This window comes from Phyllostomus hastatus, unplaced genomic scaffold, assembly GCF_019186645.2.
Source record: "Phyllostomus hastatus isolate PE091 unplaced genomic scaffold, TTU_PhHast_1.1 phas_contig_17, whole genome shotgun sequence".
In the NCBI taxonomy this organism is placed as follows: Eukaryota; Metazoa; Chordata; class Mammalia; order Chiroptera; family Phyllostomidae; genus Phyllostomus; species Phyllostomus hastatus.
In genome coordinates this window covers 38158505-38181873 of record NW_025333664.1, presented here as the reverse complement: position 1 = coordinate 38181873, position 23369 = coordinate 38158505, and the positions used below count along the sequence as shown (strand labels likewise).

Genomic DNA, 23369 nt, shown 5'->3' with positions numbered 1-23369 from the left:
CTTGTATATCAGAACTTGGTTCAAGTGTTACCTCTACAGAAAGGCTGTCCTTAACTACCTTGTCTGAAGTGGTGTTACTGCTCTCTGCTCCTCCACTCCACTGCAGCCTTGTAGGAAGTCATCCTGTTCATTAAGGGAGTTAGTACTGTCGCCTCCCTGCTCACTGATGGCAGCTCCATAAGGGTGGGAAACCTTGTCTGTCTTAATTCACTGCAGTACTGCCCCAACGAATAGTGCTTGGCACATATGAAGCATTCAATTGAACATCAGTTGAATGACAAAATGGTGGGGGGGTGAGGGGGGTCCCAAAGTCAAGTAAGTTTGGAAAATGTTCAAAGAGCTTCTTCACACTCCTGGTTCTAAACAAAATAGGGAGATAGGTGGGCTGTTAGGTCCCTTCCCCAAACCCAATCTAGGAGAGGTCTAAAGAGTGAGAGGGAAGACAGACTATAAAGGCTGTGGGAAACCCCCAAGGACACCAAAAGTGTCTGGATATAGGTAAGGTGGCAGTAGGCAGTCTAGAGCACAGAAAGGTATTGCATCATGATGGGGATAGGGATATTTCCTGATTGGACCACTTCCTCGACTCTGGACAGATCTCTGGCAAACAACTTTTGCCAGGAAGCACCAACTAGAGAGGTGATATCAGAACAGTGCTGGTACCTTCCTGAGGTGGAGGACAGACACCCTTGGGACAGCCCCTGCATATTCTCTAATCCAGTGACAGCAGAGGGAGGTGTAAAGGAGCACAGGGGCCAGAAGTCCTGGGAGTTTCTTTGAGGTGAGGTTGCATGATTGTAGAAAAAGGTGAGGATGCTAAATGATTGAGCCCAGAGCCTCCCATTTTACAAAAGTTGCCAAGAGGGTGACAAGCTGGAAACCAGACTTTTCTCTTCTCTCCAGGTGTACACTGCTAGCAAAGGTAGCTGGTAAGACTAAGGGAATATACATTCGCAGTGGAAAAAAATCAAGGCATGTGCCCTGGCTGCCGTAGCTCAGTGGACTGAGTGCGGGCTGCAAACCAAAGTGTCGCAGGTTCGATTCCCAGTCAGGGCACATGCCTGGGTTGCAGGCCACGGCCCCCAGCAACCACACACTGATGTCTCTCTCTCTCTCTCCCTCCTTTCCCTCTCTAAAAAATAAATAAATAAAATCTTTTAAAAAATCAAGACATGTAAATAAGGAGTATAAAACAAAAGATAAAGTAAACAAAATGCACTGGGAAAGCCAGAAATGATCAGATCAGCAAGAAATTTTTTAAAGCACAATAAAGAGTCATCAGGAAAATGGAAATCAAAACTGAAACATACCACTTTTTTTTCTTCTTCATTAAACTTTGATTTAATGGGTTTCAAAATTCTGTGACAGATTTTTGGTCAGGTTGTTTCCATTAAAAAGTACTGATTTAATAAACTAGTAACTTAAAAACTGCCACACACACAAAAACCACATGGTCTACAAAATATTCACCTCTCCTTCTGAAGGTTTTACAATGCATTCCAATTATTAAAGTCTTTCACTATTAAACTTAAGTGTCCTGTTGAGACAAACAGTTCTAAGACCTTTCTTCCATCACTAAGACTGGGGTGACAGGTATTAGAGATAATATTCATTTAGCCTTCTGAGATTTCTGGGCACACTTCGTGACTTTCCCAGCTCCAGCTGCCTTCTTGTCCACTGCTTTGATGACACCAACAGCAACTCTCTGGCTCATGTCACGAACAGCAAAGAATCCCAAAGGAGAATAGTCAGAGAAGCTCTCAGTGCACATGGGCTTGCCAGGAACCATATCTACAATGGCAGCATCACCAGACTTCAAAAACTTTAGGCCATCTTCCAGTTTTCCCCAGAGTGACAATCAATCTTCTGCTTCAGCTGAGTAAATTTGCACACAATGTGAGCTGGGTGACAATCCAGCACAGATGCATATCTAGCACTGATTTGGCCTGGATGGTTCAGGATAATCACCTGAGCTGTGAAGCTAGCTGCTTCCATTGGTAGGTCATTTTTGCTGCCAACACCCACACTGCCATGACAAACAACTCTGACACATATGTTCTTGACACCGATGCCGACACTGTCCAAAGGAAGAGCTTTACTCAAAGCTTCATGGAGCATTTCAAAGGGCTTCACTTCAGTTGTAACACTGACTGGGGCAAAGGTGACCACTATGCCCCGTTTGAGAATACCAGTCTCCACTTGGCCCACAGAGACAATATCAATTTTGTAGACATCCTAGAGGGGCAAATTCAGGGGCCTGTCAGTTGGATGAGTTGGTGTAGGGATGCAATTCAGGACTTCAAGCAGTGTGTTCCACTGGCACTGTCATCTGTCTGGGTGACTTTCTATCCCTTGAACTAAGGCATGTCAGCACTTGGCTCCAGCATGTTGTCACCGCTCCAACCAAAATTGGCACAAATGCTACTATGTCAGGGTTGTAGCCAATTTTCTTAACATAGGTGCTGACTTCTTTAACAATTTCCTCATATCTCTTCTGGCTGTAGGGTGGCTTAGTGGAATCCATTTTGTTAACACAAACAATCAGCTGTTTCACACCTAGTATGAAAGCCAGAAGGGCATGCTCATGGATCTGCCCATTCTTGAAGATACACACTTTAATTCACCAACACTGGCAGCAACAATCAGGACAGCACAGTCAGCCTGGGATGTGCCTGTAATCGTGTTTTTGATAAAGCTTCTGTGACCTGGGGCATAAATTATGGTCACATAATACTTGCAGGTCTTGAATTTCCACAGGGAGACATCAATTGTGATACCACACTCATGTTCAACTTTCAGTTTATCCAAGACCTAGGCACACCTGAAGGAGCCCTTCCTCATCTCAGCAGCCTCTTTTTCAAATTTTTAATAGTCCTTTTGTCGATCCACCACATCTGTAGATGAGATGGCCTGTAGTGGCAGACTTGCCGGGATCTATGTGTCCAATGACCACAATGTTGATGTGAATCTTTTCCTTTCCCATTTTGGCTTTAATTAGTGGTGGTTTTCACAACACCTATGTTCTGGTGGCAAACCCATTGCGAAAAAGCTGATACCACTTGATACCCACTAAGATGACTATAATCAAAAGACAGATAACAACAAACATTGGTAAGGATGTGTGGAGAAATCAGAATCTTCATACAACACTGGAGGGAATGTAAAATAGTGTAGCCATTTTGGGATCTAGTCTGTAGTTTTTCAAAAAGTTAAACATCATGCTACTATTTGACTGGCCAATTCCACTCCTGGATATAAACCCAAAAGTGAAAACGTATGTCCACACAAAAACCTGTACACAAATGTTCACAGCATTATTTACAATAGCCAAAAGGTGCAAACAACCCAAATGTCTATCATCTGTTAGATGGACAAATAGAATGTGGTAGAGCCACAGGATGGTATATTAATTATTTAACCATAAAAAATAACAGCACTAATATATACCACAACATGGATGAATACTGAAAACATTATGCAAAGTGAAAGGAAGCAGTCAGAAAAGACCACATATTATGAGCTTCCATTTATATGAAATTTCCAGAATAGGCAAATCTATAGAGACAGAAAATACATTAACAGTCGCTGGGTATGGAAAGGAGGGCAACAACAGCTAAAGTTTAGGTTTCTTTTTAGGATGACAAAAATGTTCTAAAATTGACAGTGGTGATATTTATACAATTCTGTGGCAATATTATAAACCAATGAATTGTATACTTTAAATGGGTAAACTGTATAATATGTGAATTTTGTCTCAATAAAGCTGTTTTTATGTGTTTTTTTTAAGTTTTATTTATTTAGTTTTAGACAGAGGAGAAGGGAGGGAGAAAGAGAGGGCGAGAAACACCAATGTGTGGTTGCCTCTTGTGCACCCCTACTAGATAGAGACCTGGCCTGCAACCTAGGCATGTGCCCTGACTGGGAATCAAACCGGCAACCCTTTGGTTTGCAGTCTGACACTCAATCCACTGAGCTACACCAGCCAGGGCTCAATAAAGCTATTTTTAAAAAGCATAATAAACAGGCTTGAAAGTAATGAAGGGGACTGGAAATAGGAAGGAGTAGTCATGAAGCATCTGTTATCCATTATCAGATATTAAATACAACATCACTGAAATAAAGTACCCAGTGAATGAATGATGTTAGGGACAGGTGGAGGATTGCTTCAAAAAGGCAAAGTAAGGGGGACTTCCGGCCAAGATGGAGGCATAGGTAAACACACTGTGCCTCCTTGCACAACCAAGATAGGGACAACAATTTAGAAACAGAATAACAACCAGAACTGATAGAAAATTGAACTGTATGGAAGTCAGACTACCAAGAAGTTAAAATAGACATGTTCACCCAGACCGGTAGGAGGGGTGGAGTTGGGCAGCCAGGTGTGGGTCGCAGCTTGGAGAGCAGAGAGTGTTGGGACTAGGCACGTAAGGCATCTGGGGCTCATAAGGCATCTGGGGCACCTAAGGCATCTGGGGCACCTAAGGCATCTGGGGCACACAAGACTGCAGCAGATGGTCCCTGAGCGTACAAGTGGCAGCTGGCAGACCCTGGCCAAGAGGCGGAAACAGGCAGACACAGCGAGGTGGCAATTGTGAAGCAAGGCACTGCGCACAACCCAGGATCCCAGCGCTGGGGAATAGAGCCTTGGGACACTGATTGAAAACACCTGAGGGGGTTGAGGCGCAGGGAGACTACCAGCCTCACAGGAGGTTGATGGAAAGTTTCACAGGGTGCACAAGCCCACGCATGCGGGAATTGGCACCAGAGGGTCCCAGTTAGCTCAGGGGAAGCGGCGAAAGGGACTGAGGTCCAACAGAGAGCAGAGCAAGCGCCATTGTTCCCTCTCTGACCCCACCCCCACATACAGCTTCACAACTCAGCAACTGGGGTCCCCTGCCCTAGTGAACAGCAAAGGCTCCGCCCCTCATGTGTAACAGGCACAACCAGACCAAAGGAAAAAAAAAAGATGGCTCGAACAGAAGTGAAAGCCTCACAACCAGTACTTTTAAGTGACCGAGAGATAGCCAACCTATCAGATACACAGTTCAAAGCACTGGTGATCAGGATGCTCACATAATTGGTTGAATTTGGCTGCAAATTAGATGAAAAAATTAAGGCAACAATAAGTGAAATGAAGAAAAATGTACAGGGAACCAATAGTGATGGAATGAAAGCTGGGTCTCACATCGATGAAGTAGACTAGAAGGAAAAAAAAAACATACAATCAGAAAAGAATGAAGAAATAAGAATTCAAAAAAAATGAGAGGCTTAGGAACCTCCAGGACATCTTTAAATGTTCCAACATCCGAAAGAGCAACAAGTGGAAAACTTATTTGAACAAATAATAAAGGAGAACTTCCCTATTTTGGCAAAGGAAACAGACTTCCAGGAAGTCCAGGAAGCTCAGAAAGTCCCAAAGAAGTTGGACCCAAGGAGGAACACACCAAGGCACATCATAATTACATTAGCCAAGGTAAAAATGAAGGAGAGAATCCTAGAAGCAGCAAGAGATAAGGGGACAGTAACCTACAAAGGAGTTCCCATCAAACTGTCAGCTGATTTCTCAAAAGAGACCTTATAGGCAAGAAGGGGCTGGAAAGAAGTATTCCAAGTCATGAAAGACAAGGACCTATATCCCAGATTACTCTATCCAGCAAAGCTTTCATTTAGAATGGAAGGGCAGATAAAGTGCTTCTCATATAAGGTCAAGTTGAAGTTCATCATCACCAAGCCCTTATTTTATGAAATGTTAAAGGGACTTATCTAAGAAAAAGAAGATAAAAAACATGTATAGTAAAAGGACAGCAAACTCACAATTATTAACCACACCTAAAACAAAAACAAATTAAGCAAACAACTAGAACAGGAACAGAACCACAAAAATGGAGATCACATGGAGGTTTAGTAACAGGAGAGTGGGAGGAAGCAGGGGGTAAGGTACAGAGAATAAGTAGCATAGATGGTAGGTAGAAAACAGACAGGGGGAGGGCAAGAATAGTATGGGAAATGTAGAAGCTAAAGAACTTATAACATATGAACATGAATTAAAGGGGGGGAATGTGGGTGGGAGAGGGTGTACAGGGTGGAGGGGAATGAAGGGGGCGTAATGGGACAACTGTAACAGCATAATTAATAAAATACATTAAATAATAAAAAAAAAAATAAAAAACTCAAAGAAAAAAAGGCAAAGTAAGGGAGATTCAAGATAACAGCGGAGTAGGTAAAAACTACACTCACCTCCTCCCAGGACCAAACTGGAACCACAACTAAATTATAGAACAATCATCCTGAATAACCAACTGAAGACTAGATGAAGAGACATCTTATAACCAGAGATTTACAGAAGAAGCCACATGGAGACTGGTAGTAAGGGTGGAGACACAAAAAGCCCTGGCCCTGCTCCCACAGGTGGCAGCTGAGGTTCCAAAGGGATATGTCAGCTGGCGGGGCAGGAGGTGTTGCCCCTGAGAAGATGTGATATAAACACCAAGCAGGGCTCCCTAGCCCAAAGCACCAAAGCCAGCAAAAGCCACCTACATAATATCTGGTTGTGAAAAGCAATGAGGTTTCTATGTACCAGGGAGAGACAGGAATCCGCTTAAAACACAAGTATCTTTTTAAAAGGCTAATGCACAAAATTTTACTCATAGCAACTCACCCTGGGCTCCAGCAGAGGAAGGGCAGGGCAAACGAGAGATGTGTGAGGAGAGTCTGAGATTTGTGGCTCTGGGAAGAGAGCTGAGGGACACCTGTCAGGATCTCTGTGCTAAGTCATTCCCCTATTCTCTTTTTTTTTTGTAGTAAAATATTTAATAACATAAATAACATAATATTTTTTATTATTTTTTTAATCGTTGTTCAAATACAGTTTTCTCCTTTTTACTCCCAATCCAGTCCCCCTTCCCACCCTCCCCACTTCCCTCCCATTACCACCCTCCCCTTAGTCTATGACCATGTGTCCTTTAAGTTTGTTCCTGTGAACCCTTCCCACTGTCCCCTTAAATTCCCTCTTCTCTCCCCTCCGGTCACCGTCAGCCTGTCCTCTATTTCAGTGTCTTTGGTTATATTTTGCTTGTTTCTTTGTTTTGTTATTTAGGTTCCTGTTAAAGGTGAGATCATATGGTATTTGTCTTTCACTGCCTGGCTTGTTTCGCTTAGCATAATGTTTTCCAGCTCTATCCATGCTGTTGCAAAGGGTAGGAGCTCCTTTTTTCTTTCTGCTGCATAGAATTCCATTGTGTAAATGTCCCATAGTTTTTTGATCCCTATTCTCAATATGCCATAGTTACTGGCTGGGGCCCTCCTAAACCGGCATTAGCCTGGGGGAAAGACATATCCCCACCCTCTGGTTTTCCTCACCCTCCACCCTGAGGAGCTTACACCCTGCTGAGCAGTACAGCCAGAGGCTCTTTCACTGACTGAACCTAAAAGGCAGCTGGAAGGCAGAGGTGAATCTAGGGATGCCTTGGGACTTTTGCTGATCTGCCCCCAGGCCTGGTGCTGTTAAAAGCCAGTTTTGGTAACCAGCTTGGTCCTTCTTGTCTACATCTAGGACCAGCAGAGGCAGCAGAAACTGAATCCCTCGTAACTCCACACAGGTTGCCAAGGGCGAGTCACAGGCAGCACTTTACTCTGGCCTGTACCATAGTCCATCCCAAGAGGCCCAGAATCAATACACACAGTGGCCTGTATCAGAAAACATCAGAGCAGGATCAAAGAAACTTCACAAGTGACATATGTAAAGGGAAATCTTGGCAGGAACCAAACCTTACTGAGGCCAATTCTGCTTTGTGTGTCAGCACCTACAGAACTGCTGGCACTCCACAGCTGGGATTGAGCCTCACAGCCAGCCCGAGGGTCAATCCCATGTACAAATGGGCCAACAGCAATCAAGACTCATTTGCAAGAGGAGGGCCCACATAACCCATACAAGGGACATTCTTGGAGCACCCAGCTGAGGTGATGAATGAGACTGCACCACTGGAACCCAAAGGACACCTACTATATAAGGCCACCCCACAAACAACGGGAGTCACAGCAGATCTACGTAATACATAGAAATAAACACAAAGATGCAGCCAAACTGGGGAGACAAAGAAACATGCCCCAAGTGAAGGAACTGGAGAAATCTCCACAAACAGAGCTCAACGAAATGGAGGCAAGCAATCTATCACATATAAAATTAAAAAAAAAATGGTTATAAGGATTCTCAAGGAACTTAGCAAGAACTACAACAGCATTAAAAAGGATTCAGAACCATACAAAAGGACCACTAAGAAATGAAGAATACATGCCCTGCCTGGGTTAGCTAAGTGTATTGAGAGCAGGCCTGTGAACCAAAGGGTCAACGGTTTGATTCACAGTCAGAGAACATGCCTGGGTTGCGGGCCAGTAGGGAGAGGCAACCACACCCTGATGTTTCTCTCCATCGCTCCTTCCCTTCCTTTCTCTCTAAAAATAAATAAATAAAATCTTTAAAAAAAAAATACAATTTCTGAAATGAAGAATACACTGGGAGGAATAAACAGTAGGTTGGATGAGGAAGAGGATCAAATCAGTGATTTGGAAGACAAGATAGAGGAAAACACTCAATCAGAGCAGCAAATAGAAAAAAAGACCTTCAAAAAATGATAGTTTAAGGGACCTTTGGGAAAACATAAAGCATAACATCTGCATCATAGGGGTACAAGAGAGAAGAGAGAACAAGGGATCAAGAACCTATCTGAAGAAATGATGATGAAAAACTTCCCTAACCTGGTGAAGGAAAAAGACAAATCCAAGAAGTACAGAGTTTCAAACAAGATGAAGCCAAATGGGCCTACACCAATACACATCACAATTAAAATGGCAAAGGTTAAACACAAAAAGACAATCTTAAAAACCACAAGAGAAAGAGAGCTAGTTACCTACAAAGGAGCTCCCATTACACTGTCAGCTGATTTCTCAACAGAATCATTTCAGGCTGGAAGAGATTGGCATGAAATATTCAAAATGATAAAACTCAAGGACTTACAACCAAGGCTACCTTACCCAAGAAAGCTATCATTTGAAGAAGAAATAAAGAGCTTTCCAGACAAGAAAAAGCTAAACAAGTTTGTTACCACCAAACCAGTATTACAAGAAATGTTAAAGGGCCTGTGTTGAAGAAGAAGAAAGAGGAAGAAGAAGGAAGAAGGAAGAGGAGGAGGAGGAGGAGGAGGAGAAGAAGAAGAAGGAGGAGGAAGAGGAGGAAGGGAAGGAAGGGGAGGAGGGGGAGGAGGAAGAAGGTGGAAGAAGAAAGAAGAAAGAAGAAGAAACAATAGAGGAACACACAAAAATACATACCTATCGATAATCACTTTAAATGTAAATAGCTAAAATGCTCCTAAGACATAGGGTGGCTGAATAGATAAGAAAACAAGACCTACATATATGCTGTCTACAAAAGACCCACCTCAGAACAAAAGATACACATACAGACTAAAAGGGATGGAAGAAGATATGCAATGCAAATGAAAACAACAAAAAGCTGAGGTAGCAATACTGATAGCAGACAAAACAGACTTCAAAACAAAGGCCACACCAAGAGCCAAAGGACATTACGTGATGCTAACGGGATCAATACAAGAAGACATAACCCTTGTAAACATGTATGCACTAAGCAATGATGCACCTAAATATGTAAAGCAAACCTTGATGGACACAAAAGGAGAGACAGACAGAAATATAGTCAGAATAGGGAATTTTAACACCCCATTGACACCAATAGGTAGATCTTTTAGACAGAAAATCCATAAGGAAACAGTGGCCTTAAATGACACACTAGACCAGATAGATTTAATTGATATCTTCTGAGCATTTCACCCAAAAGCACCAGAATATACATTCTTTTCCAATGTACATGGAATATTTTCTAGAATGACCACATGTTAGGACACAAAATAAGTCTCAATAAATTTAAGAAGACCGAAATCAAATCAAGCCTCTTCTCTGACCATAGTGGTATGAAACTATATCAATCATGTACACATACATGAAAAAACCCTGAAGAACACACAAACACACAGAGGCAAAGTAATGTGTTTCTACACAATGAACGGGGTTAACAATGAGATCAAGGCAAAAAACAAAAGACACCTTGAAACAAATAAAAATGAGAACATAACAACCCAAAATCTATGGGACACAGTGAAAGCAGTCCTAAGAAGGACATTTATAACATTATCTCAAGAAACAAGTAAAAGCTCCAATAAATAATCTAACTTTACACTGGGAACTGGGGGGGAAAAAAGACAAAGTCTAAAGTGAGTAAAAGGAAATAAATATCAGAGCAGAAGTAATTAAAATAGTATCTAAAAAAAAATACAAAAGAGCAATAAAATCAAGAGCTGGTTCTCTGAAAAGATAAACAAGATTGACAAACCTTTAACCAGACTCATCAGGAAAAAAAAGAGGACCCAAATAAATAGAAAAGAAGTAACAACTGACACCAAAGAAACACAAAGGGAATATGGAGGCATAAGTAGAAATGCTTCCCTTCCTTGTACAACCAAAAGAGGGATAACCACCAATTGAAAAACAAAAAACAACCAGAACTACCAGAAATTCAAACTGCATGGAAGTCCAACAACCAAGGACCTATAGGGTGGGCAGAGAAAGGCAGCTGGGGTGGAGAGGACACATGGCAAGGAAGCAGCTAGAGGATCAGTTGATCCCACATCTGTACACCAATAAGCCAGGAAGAACAACTGGGGAGTGAGACAGACTGAGGAACCCAAGATATCAGTGTGGGAAACTAAAGACCCCCTGACTGTAAAACTCTGTGTGGGTTGTGGCAGGAGAAACTCCCAGTCTCACAGGAGAGTATGTGGAAGAAACCCATGGGGTCCAAGAATGTATATAAGCCCACCCACCCGAGAATCAGCACCTGAAAAGGCACAATCCACTTGTGGGAAACAAGGGAAGGCACAATGGAGCAAACAAGAGGCACTGTTCCCTCTCTGACCCTCCCCCACAGACAGTACAAAAATGCAGCAACGTGGGTTGCCTTACCCTGGTGAATAAGTGTGGCTCCTTGCCTTACAATGTAAGAGCTGCACCAAAACAAAGAAATATGGCCCAAATGAAAGAACAGATCAAAAGTTCAGAAAAAAGAACTAAGCAACAAGGAAACAGACAACCTACCAGATGCAGAGTTCAAAACACCAGTAATCAGGATGCTCACAGAAATGGTTGAGTATGGTCACAAGATAGAGGAAGAAGTAAAGGGTATGAAAACATAAATAAAGGAAAATATACAGGGAACCAACGATGAAGGGAAGGAAACCAGGACTCAATGATCTGAAACAAAAGGAAGAAAGAAAAATCCAACCAGAAGAAAATAAACAAGAATTCAAAAAAAATGAGGAGAGACTTAGGAACCTCTAGGACAACTTCAAATGCTCCAGCATCTGAATTATAGGGGAGCCAGGAGAAGAGAAAGACCAAGAAATTGAAAACTATTTGAACAAATAATGAAGGAAAACTTCCCCAATAAGGCAAAAGAAATAGACTTTCAGGACGCCCAGAGAGTCCCAAAGAAATTGGACCCAAGGAGGAACACACCATGGCACATAACAATTAAGTTACCCAAGACTAAAGATAGAGTCTTAGAAGCAATAAAGGGAAAGGAGAAAGTTACCTACGAAGGAGTTCCCATCAGGCTATCAGCTGATTTCTCAAAAGAAACCTTGCAGGCAAGGTGGGGCTGGAAAAAAGTATCCCAAATCATGAAAGGCAGGAACCTACATCCAAGATTACACTATCCAGCAAAGCTATCATTTAGAATAGAGGGGCAGATAAAGTGCTTCCCAAATAAGGTAAGTTTAAAGGAATTCATCATCACCAAGCCCTTATTATATGAAAAGTTAAAGGGTTTTATTAAGAAAAATAATAAGATCAAAACTATGAACAGTAAAATGACAACAAACTCAGAACTATCAACAATTGAACCTAAAAATGTTTTAACAAACTAATGACTAGAACAGGAATAGAATCACAGAAATGGTCATCACATGGAGGGTTATCGGGGGGAGAGGGAAGGGGAGAATATGGGGGGGGGGGAGTTACAGGGAATAGAAGCATAACAGGCACAAAATAGGCAGGGGAAGTTAAGAATAGTATAGGAAATGGAAGAGCCAAAGCACTTCCATATACAACCCATGGACATGAACTAAGGGGTGAGGGGTATGCTGGAGTGTGGGCTGGTGCAGGAAGAAAGGGAATAAAGGGGATAAAAAAATTGGGACAACTGTAATGGCATAATCAATAAGATATACTTTAAAAAAAAGAAACACAAAGGATTGTAAAAAATACTACAAACAAACATATGCCGACAAAATAGGTAAATTCCTAAAAACATATAATTTTCTAAAACTAAATCAGAAAGAATCAGAAAATCTGAATTGACAGAACACAAATGGTAAAATTGAAGCAATAATCAACTCCCAATGAACAAAAATCCTAGACCCAATAGTTACACAGGTCAATTTTACCAAACATTCCAAGAACTATCACCTATCCTTCTCAAACTATTCCAAAAATTCAAGAGAAAGGAAAACTTCCAAGCTCATTTTATGAAGCCAGCATTTTCCTAATTTAGAAACCAGATAAAGATACCACAAATAAAGAAAATTATAGGGCAATATCCCTGATGAACACTAAAATCCTTAGCAAAATACTAGCACGCTAGATCCAGCAAGACATTCAAAAGTTCATACACCATGACCACCTAGGATTTATTCTGAGGATACAAGATTGGTACAGTATCTGCAAGTCAATAAACATGATAAACCACATAAGCAAAATGAAAAACAAAAACCACACAATCATATCAATAATGGTAGAAAAAACATGTGATAAAATCCAACACACATTTGTGATAAAAACTTAGCAAAATGGGAATAAGTGGAATACACCTAAACATAATAAAGACCATATTTGACAAACCCAGAGCCAACATCATACCTAAGAGGCAAAACTAAAACCTTTTCAATTAAGAGAAGGAACAAGACAGGGATGTCCACTTTCACCACTCTTATTCAATACAGTACTAGAACTTGTAGCCACAGCAATCAGACAAGAAGAAATAAAAAGCATCCATACTGGAAAGGAAGAAGTAAAACTGTCATTATATGCAGATAACATGATACTATGTATCAGGGTGTCCAACCTTTTGGCATTTGTGCCATACTGGAAGAAGAGTTGTCTTGGGCTACACATTAAATACATTATGACACATAATCACATAAAAATCTCATAATGTTTTGAGTAAATTTATGATTTTCTGTTGGGCCACATTCATAACCATCCTGGGCTGCCTGCAGCCCACAGGCCACAGACTGGACACCTCTGCTATATACAGAAAAACTCTTGCCATGATACTATATATCGAAAACCCTAAAGACTCCACCAAAAAACTAGTAGAACTGATAAATAAAATCAGTAAAGTAGCAAGATACAAAATTCATAGTCAGAAATTGGTACTATTTTTGTACACCAATAGTGAACTATCAGAAAGAAATATTAAGAAAACACTCCCATTTACAATTACAACAACAACAACAACAACAACAACAACAAAATAAGGAACCTAGGAATACATTTAACTAAGAAGGTAAAAGACCTGTACTTGGAAAATTATATGATACTGAAGAAAGAAACTGAGAAAGATGCAAATAACTGGAAGCATATACTATGTTCATGGATAGGAAAAATTAAGATCATTAAAATATTCATACTATCCAAAGCAATCTATAGATTCAATGCAATTTTTATTAAAATACCAATGGCGTATCTCACAACTAGAACAAATATTCCAAAAATTTATATGGATCCACAAAGGAACCCTAATAGCCTCAGCAATCTTAAGAAAAAAGAACAAAAAATATCACACTACCTGATATCAAACTATAGTACAAGGCCATAGTAATGAAAACAGCATGGTACTGACAGAAAAACAGACATATAGATCAATGAAACAGAATAGAGAGCCCAGAAATAAACCCACACTTTAATAGTCAACTAATATTTGACAAAAGAGGCCAAAAAATACAATGGGGTAAAAACAGTCTGTTCAATAAATGGTGCTGGGAAAATTGGACATGTACAAAAAAAAAATGAAACTAGACCCTCTTCTTACATAACACAAAAGAATAAACCAGAGTGGATTAAAGACTTAAACGTGAGGCTTGAAATCACAAAAATCCTAGAAGAAAACATAGGCAGTAAAATCTCAGACACTGCTTGTAGCATTATTTTTTCTGGTATATCTCCTTGGGCAAGGGAAAGAAAACAAACAAATTGGACTATATCAAACTAAAGAGCTTTTGCAAAGGAAACCATCAAGAAAATGAAAAGACAACCCAATGACTGGGAGAATATATTTGCCAATGATATATCTGATGAGGGGTTAATACCCATAATTGATAAAGAACTTACAAGACTCAACACCAAAATGCAAACAATCCACTTGAAAAATGGGCTGGTTCTGGCCAAGATGGAGGCACAGGTAGAAATGCTTCACTTCCTCACATAACCGAAAGAAGGATAAAAACCAATCTAAAAACAATAAACAACTAGAAGTGGCAGAAAATCAAACTCCATGGAACTCTCACAACCAAGGAGTTAAAGAAACATTCACCCAGACCAGTAGGAGTGGTGTAGATGGGCAGCCAAGCATAGAGGATTTGCAGGAAGACAGCGGACAGTGTGGGTGAGGCAGGGCTGGTTGAGAGGACTCACCAGAAGGCGGCAGACTATGTGGGCAAGGCAGAGCTTGCTGCATGGGAAACTAAAAACTCAAAGCTGGCTGTAAACTACTGCAGGGGTGGCCACAGTGGGAGAAATTCCCAGTGTCACGTGAAAGAGGTCATTGGAAAGTGGGGCTCGAGCTGAGCCAGCAAGTTCCATTATTCCTTCTCTAATCCCTTCCCCACAGACAGCACCACAATGCAGCAAAGAGGTTACCTTACCAGGGTAAATACCTAAGGCCCAGCCCCCTTACAGCATAACAGGTGCACCAAAACAGAAATATGGCCCAAATAAAAGAACAGATCAAGCTCCAGAAAAGAGCTAAAGCAACAAGGAGAGAGACAAACTACTTGATGCAGAGTTCAAAACACTGGTATTCACAATTCTCACAGAACTAATTAAGCTCAGTAACAAAATGAAGGAACAAATGAAGGTTTCCCAAAGTGAAACAAAGCAAAATATACAGGGAACCAACAGTGGAGGGAAGGAAACCAGGACTCACATCAACAATTTGGAATAAAAGGAAAAAATAAACGTCCAGCAGAACAGAATGAAGAAACAAGAATTCAAAAAAATGAGGAGAGGCTTAGGAAACTCTGGGACAACTTTAAATACTCTAACATCAGAATCATAGGGGTAGCAAAAGGAGAAGAGGAAGAGCAAGAAATGGAAAATTTATTTGAACAAATAATGAAGGAAAACTTCCCCAATCTAGCAAAGGAAATAGACTTCCAGTAAGTCCAGGAAGCCCAGAGAATCCCAAAGAAACTGGACCCCAGGAGGAACACACTAAGGCATATCATCATGGGTAATCTTAAGGCAATCTTAAATTACCCAAGATTGAAGATAAAATCCCAAAGAAATTGGACCCCAGGAGGAACACAAAAGGCACATCATCATGGGTAATCTTAAGGTAATCTTAAATTACCCAAGATTGAAGATAAAGAAAGAATCCTAAAACAAGCAAGAGGAAAGGAGAAAGTTAACTACAAAGGAGTGCCCATAAGAGTGTCAGCTGATTTCTCAAAAGAAACCTTACAGGCAAGAAGGGACTAGAAAGAAGTATTTGAAGTCATGAAAGGCAAGGACCTACATCCAGGATTACTCTACCCAGCAAAGCTATCATTTAATATGGAAGGGCAGATAAAGTGCTTCCCAGATAAGGTCAATTTAAATGAGTTCATAATTACTAAGCCCTTATTATATGGAATGTTAAAAGGATTTATCTAAGGAATAGAAGATCAAAAACTATGAACTGTAAAATGACAACAAACTCACAACTATCAACAACTGAACCTAAAAAACCCCCAAAACTAAGCAAACAACTAGAACAGGAACAGAATCAGAGAAATGGGTATCACATGGAGGGTTTCAGTGGGGAAGGTGAGGGGAAGAATGGGGCGGGAGAATGTACAGGGAACAGGAAGCATAATTGGTAGGCATAAAATAGACAGGGAAAGGTTAAGAACAGTGTAGGAGATGGAGAAACCAAAGAACTTATATGTACAATCCATGGACATGAACTAAGAGGGGGGAATGCTGGAGGGTGGGCGGGGGGTGGAGGAAGGATAAAGGGGAAAAAATTGGGAAAACTGTAATAGCGTAATCAACAAAATATACTTTAAAAAAATTAAAATGGGCTAAGGACTTGAATATACACTTCTCCAAAGAGGACATACACACAGCCAATAAACATATGCTCAGTATCACTCATCATCAGAGAAATGCAAATTAAAACCACAATGAGATATCACCTCACACCTGCAGAATGCCTATCAGTAAATCAAGAAACAACAAATGCTGTCAAGGATGTGAAGAAAAGCAAACTCTCCCCCTGACTGGTGTGGCTCACTGGATTGACCACCGGCCTGCAAACCAAAAGGTCGCTGGTTCAATACCTAGTCAGGACAAATGCCTGGGCTGTAGGCCAGGTCCCCAGTGGAGGGTGCACAAGAGGCAACCACACACTGATGTTTCTCTCCCTCTCTTCTCCCTACTTTCCCCTCTATCTAAAAATAAATAAATAGAATCTTTGAAAAAAAAAAAAAAAGGGCATCCCCATGCTCTATTGGTGTGAATGCAGACTGGTGCAGCCACTGTGGAAAGCTGTATGGATTTACCCCCCAAAATTAAAAATTTATGACCCAGTGATTCTACTTCTGAAGATTTATGCAAAGAAAATTGAAACACTAATTCAAAAGAATATATGCATCCCTACGTTCATTGCAGCGTTATTTATAATAGTCAAGATCTGGAATCAGCCCAAGTGTCCATCAGTAGATGAGTGGGTAAAAAAGCTGTGGTAAATTTACATAATGGAATACTACTCAGCTGTAAAAAAAAAAAAAGAAAGAAAATTGTACCCTTTGTGACAGCACAGATGGACCCAGCGAGCATCATGTTAAATGAAATAAGCCAGCCAGAAAAAGACAAGGACCATATGATTGCACTCATATGTGGACTCTAATGAGCAAAATGAACTAACAAGCAAAACAGAGACAGACACACAGATAGAGAGCACACTGACTGCTGCCTGAGAAGGAAGCTGGGTAAGAGTGTGGAGGAATAGAGGAAAAAACTCATGGACATGAACAACAGTGTGGTGACTGTCAGTGGGCTGGGCACAGAGAGAGGTGAAGGAGAGTACAGGGGGGATAAATGGTGATGGAAGGAGACTTGAGTTGGGGTGGTGAACACACAATGCGGCATACAGATGATGTGTTATAGAACTGTGCACCTGAAATCTGTATAATTTTCTTAACCAACATCACCCTAATACATGCAATAAAAAGAAAAAAATATAAAATAAAATGAAAGGAAAAGCCCTGGCCAGGTGGCTCAGTTGCTTGGAGGGTCATCCCATGCACCAAAAGGTTGTGGGTTTAATTTCCAGTAAGGGCACAGCTGGGTTGTGAGTTCCCTGCTCAGGGAGTGAATGGTAGGCGACCAATCCATGTTTCTCTCATATCAACGTCTCTCTCTCTCTCTCTCTCTCCCCCCCGCCCCCACTTTCCTCTCTCTCTAAAATCAATAAACATATCCTTGGGAGAGGATTAAAAAAAGAAAGGCAAAGGAAGAGATAAAGAAAAGAACTAATGGTGTCAATATCCATATTAGGAACCCAAAAGGAGAGGAAAAAACATAAAGGAGGAATATATTAAAGAAACAATTATGAAGAATTTCCCAGATTAAAGAAGCACAAAAGAGAACATCCAGTTTCCAGTCTGGCATATAAACAGACAACATCCTAACAAGTAAAAGCTGAACAAACTGAAAAATCAAACTTCTTAGATCCATCAGAGAATTGAGGTCACAGGGCAAACTGCTACCCCCAAACAGGAGAGACAGACAGAAGGATACAGAGAATCACAATTTACCAAGCAGAAACCCATGAATAGAAAGCTCTGTGAACAAGTGTCAGGTAAAAACCTAAACTACAAATGCAAAATTGCTGGGGGTTCAGTGTGAACAAATCTTAGAGACAACACTCTGGGGAAGGGGAAGGACCATTTTTGCGAGTTTTCTTGATACTTCAAGGAGCTCTACTAGGTTCTCGTGGTAAAAAGCAAGGAAAAATTGCCTCATGCTTCTGCCAAGAGGAGGGGAAAAGTAGTCATTTTGAAATACATCAGAGTATAATGTACTCTGTTCTTAACAAGGCCTGTCCTCAAAAGAAACCATTTTGTCAGAGCCTACCCTAATGTCTTATTTTTTTAAAGTATTTTGTTAGAAACATTTCCCCCCGAGTTTTACTGAGAAATAACTGATATATATCACTCCATAAGTTTAAAGTATACAACATGGTGGTTTGATATACATTTATTCTGAAATGATTGCCACAATAGGTTCAGTTAACATCCATCTTCTCATATAAGTATCATAAAAAGAGAAAAAAGAAAAAAATGTTTTCCTTGTGATGATGTAACAGGGGGCAGCCAAGAGGGGGGACCCCAAATGGGCATTTGAAATGGGGTCCAGAACTCAAGGTGTCTAGGAGATTCTGGGTTGTCCTCCGCCCACCCCCCCATGTGGGTTGGAGGAAGGGACAAATGGAGCAGGGCCATTGAGAGCTGTATTGCACAGCAACAGCTTGGCAGCTAACCTCTGGCGTGGTCATTTAACATATCTATAACCTTTAACTGGTTGCAGAGATATGTTAAATAGCTGTGGCCAAGTTCTCAGCCAGGGGAATGGAAATAACTTCCCCCGAATACGTAACTGGGGGGCAGGTCCCCCGAGTTACAGCACCTGCGTGGGAGCTTGGAGAAGATTGGCTCCATGACAAGGGACCACGCCTGCCCAGACTCATGATGGCAGCCCAGTAAAACTGGAAGGCTTTGAGAGTACTGGCAGGTGTAATAGAGTATGGGAGGAGTCGGAAATGGGGCTGCAGAGGAAGACTGGCGCAGGGATTTAAACCGAGACATGGCAGCCATTGGGAAGAGAACCACTCGGTCTTTAGCAGAGTGGGGACTCCCGCAGCCCTGCAAGAGAGAATCACCATGCGGCTTTAGCAGAGAACCGCCACTCTGCTTTGGCAGAGTGGTGACCCCCCCCCCCCCCCGCAACTTGCAGTCATTGAGGAGAGAGAACCACATGGTTTTGACTGAAGTGGGGACTCCCGTGGCCCTGGGGGAGAGAGGACCACACAGCTAGAGTGGTGGAGAGAGGACCATGCACCTTTGCCGGAGTGGGGACCCCCGCTGCATTAGAAGGGGGAACCACCACCTGGCTTTAGCAGAGATCCCGGCAACATAGCTGATGGTGCCAGGAACTGAGAGAGGCCTACCAGCCAAGACGGATTACTGGGAAGAACCAGGGACTGCCTGAGCCAAGGACTTCTATTTCCTTTCCTGAGATACAGTACCCAAGACTGGGCAAAGGGGGAAGGAAGGACTGTGTCTGTTTGTGGGTGTTTTAAGGGACTTTGGGATTTTGATGAAGACATTAGGTCACTACTTTAAGTTTGTATAGCATTAAATAAACATTTCCTTTCCTTTTCACGAATCTCTGGCATTGAGAGACATCTTTCCTATAGACAGCAGACATAATGGACCCGGGGGTTCCTTTCGGTAATAGTATATCATCCCAGGCCCCCCTCTTTGTTCTGTAACAATGAGAATTCTTAAGATTTACTCTGTTAACAACTTTTCTATATATCATACAGCAGTGTTAGCTATAGTTACCATGTTGTATGTTACATTCCTAGTATTTATTTATCTTACATCTGGAAATTTGTACCTTTTGACCACCTTCTTCCAATGCCCCCTCCTGCCATCCTCTGCCTCTGGTAACCACAAGTCTGATCTCTGTCTATGAGTTGTTGTTTTTAACCCCACATATGAGATAATACAGTATTTGCCTGTCTCTGTCTGACATATTTCCCTCAGCATAATGTCTTAACAATTTGAATGCTTCACAAATTTGCCTATCATCTCTGTACAGGAGCCATACTAATCTTCTCTGTGTTGTTGCAATTTTAGTATATGTGCTGCCAAAGTGAGCACATTATGGTTTTATCAGAGCCTAAACAACCTGTGGAAAGGGAAATACCCAATTGCAGGTCCCTCTAGCCACCCCATCCCTACTAGCTGGGGAGGAAAAACTGAGAAGCCCTTGCGAAATTCAGAGCCCAAGAACACATGCTCACCAAAAGAATGATAAAAGTTGTGTGCACAATAGTAAGATCCCTATATCCCACCTCAACTCCCTGCTGCCAGATGGTTGCCCTCCTCCCCACTGAAGTCTGGAGGTCTGATCTGTAGACGAAGTATGACCGGGCCTCTGGACAGGGAAGCTTGCATAGCATTAAGGTGTGAGTATTATAAAACTAAAGGCTGAGGTCCCCTTTCTCCACTTGGCAACCAGGGTCCTCAGACAGAAACAATCCTTTATGGCAACTCTGACAACAGAAAACACCTCAAGGAAGAAATACGGGAGGTCCTCAACAGAGAGCTATTCCATTGTCTAAATGCTTCCTGCATTGCTGTTAAATTGGTCCTCAGCTTTACCCAATGCTGGCTTGGGATTCGGGCTTAAAGTTCAAGGCCTTTCAGGCAAGGAAGGCCTCACATTTTACTTCCCAGGCAGCTCTCCTCAGAAAGCTACTAACTATATGTTCTGCTAAACCAGAGGGTAAACTTACAAAAAGGTAAAGATGGAGCACAGAAACAGGATATTCAATACAAAGAAGGAACAAATGAATCCCCAGTGAAAGGTGATCCCAGGACCAGAGTATCACACACAAAAGGCAGCCAGTAGAGTGGTAAGTGTGACTCAAGGGGCCAACATACTGAAGCTATCATCACTAAGTCCCTGCCGCTACTGAACCATTTTTAACCCTGAGAAGTAGTGGCCCAGAATCTCTCTGTGCCCTGCTTGGCTTCACCATGTACTCTGAGACTCTACTCCATCCATGCTTGCTCTCTGGCTCAGCTGAGGACACTTGTCCCACACTTGACCTATGAGCTGGAAGAAAGCATGTCAGCCCAGGCAGGAATACAGAGGACCCCATTCCCACGGTCCAGACTTCTGTCACACTGCCTGGTATATACTGCAGCTCAGGTGGTAGTGAGCCTTATGTTTCCCAGGACTCCCTAATGACCTTGACCACTGACTTTTCCAGGACAGGCTCATGAGAGGTATAGCCAGAACATGACTATATGAGTTTCCTGGAGCTGTTGTATCAATGGGGTGACTTAAAACAACAGAAATTTATTTTCTCATAGTTCTGGAGTCAGGAAATCAGGAATCAAGATGTCAGCAGGGCCATGCTCTTTCTAAACACTCTGGGGGACAATCTGTCCCATGCCTTTCTCTTGGCTTCTGATGTTACCAGCAATTGTTGGTATCCCTTGGCTTATAGACATACATACCATTCTCCCTCAGTCATCACATGGTATTCTCCCTAAGTGCCTGTGTCTGTTCTCTTCTTGTAAGGACACTTCTCATAGTGCATTAAGGGCCCAGCCTACTCCTATTTCCAAATAAGGTCTCATTCACATATACAGGGGGTTAGGATTTTAATGCATCCTTTTGTGGAACACAATTCAATCTACAGCAATGACCCATAAAGACTACTTAGCTTATCTTCTCCTAGAAGCCTTCACCTGAGAGTCAATTTCCTTACATACTAAGTGCTTCCCACTTCATTTTTTTAAACTGAAAGTGTACTGTTTAGGGATACAGACATTGAAAAAGTAGAAGGATGCTTAACAAGTAAGAAAATGACTCCCTCTGGGAGGAGCAGGCAGTGCACAGGATGTCGCAGGTGTTTATAATGCTGTTTCTTAACCCAAGAGCTAGAGGCATAGGTAGTTATTTTATTCGTCTCTATAAACTATACTCATATGTTCTACGCATTCTTCAATGGATATGACACATTTCATAATTTAAAAAAATAAAGTATACATGTTAAAAAAGCAAACCCATGAGAACAAAAAACAGATGATGGCAACAAAAGCATATGAATAAGTGACAATGACTTAGAGAGGCAAAACTTAAGGCAGCAGTGAGGACAGGCCAGGAGCAGTATGATTTATAGGCCAGAGCCTCAGGAAAGGGCAGCAACTGGGGACACCAGGTCCTAGTAAAGTTGAGTGTCTCTTATTTAAGGGGTTAAAGCCCCCACTGCTCATATGCAGAAATGATATTCCCCTCCATGGGAAGAAGACTACACTCTGCAGAGGCTCAAGAGATTCTAGATACAGGGGCACCTGACACAGCCAAGGGTGGAAGTACTGCCCTAAAAACAGAGACATTCAGTGGAAGTTTACCAGCTGATGGGGTAGCTCCCACACCCGCCCCCTACTTGCTCCTAGGATGCAGACAGGCAGGTTTTTACTCCCCAGGAAAGACGAGAAATAGGAGAAAAAATATTAAGGGGATAGATCTGGAGTAGGGGTCAATGACAAACTATAGCCCAAATCTAGCCTGTTTTGTAGTAAATAAAGTTTTACTGGAGTACAGCCACGCCCATGTATTATGTGTTGTGCAGCTTTCACAATACAACAGTAATGTTAAGATGGTTGCAACTGAGACTATGTGGCCTGCAAAGCAGAAACTATTTACTATCTGACCCTTTACAGAAAAAGTTTGCTAACCCTTGGTCTAATAGTAGTACTCTGAAAAGACAGAACAGAGAAACCAGAAGATAGGAAATTAAAAAGACTTTCTGTAACTCAAGGAGAGTTTCAAATTGAGAGGGCCCACACGTGAAACACTGAGTACAATGAAAAAAAAAAGCCCGAAACTACTGAATAATACCAGAACAGTGGCAACAAAGAGAAAAGCCCATTAGTTGCCAAAAAACAAGATAGAAAAATGTGCAAAGAATCCAAACAGGCAATTCACAGGGAAACAACTGGGGAATATGAAAACTGTTTAACCTTACTGATAATCAAACAAATTCACTTTACAGCTCTCAGTTAGCTAACTAGTCAGAGGCTGGTAAGAACAAGTGCTAGCAAAGATACAGGGAAATATAAGACCTCTCATTCCTGTGTGAAGGTGTGGTTCTGGTAGTTTGAATGGAATTCATTGCTCCCGAGTACACCTAGACTTGGGTTCCACTAAATCATCTCAAACAACGCTGACACCAC

The 23369-nt window shown here is 41.7% G+C and overlaps 1 protein-coding gene, 1 non-coding gene and 1 pseudogene across 3 annotated transcripts in view; all 3 read right to left on the bottom strand.

The window, feature by feature from the left end:
• The window catches only part of KAT14 (lysine acetyltransferase 14), a 64472-nt gene that overhangs the window by 7914 nt on the left and 33189 nt on the right, over positions 1–23369 (bottom strand). The window lies entirely within an intron of this gene.
• LOC123815090 lies at positions 1610–2983 on the bottom strand (annotated as a pseudogene).
• On the bottom strand, positions 20170–20276 carry LOC123815448. Its single transcript, XR_006785105.1, has one exon. It is a non-coding gene; the product is annotated as a U6 spliceosomal RNA (small nuclear RNA).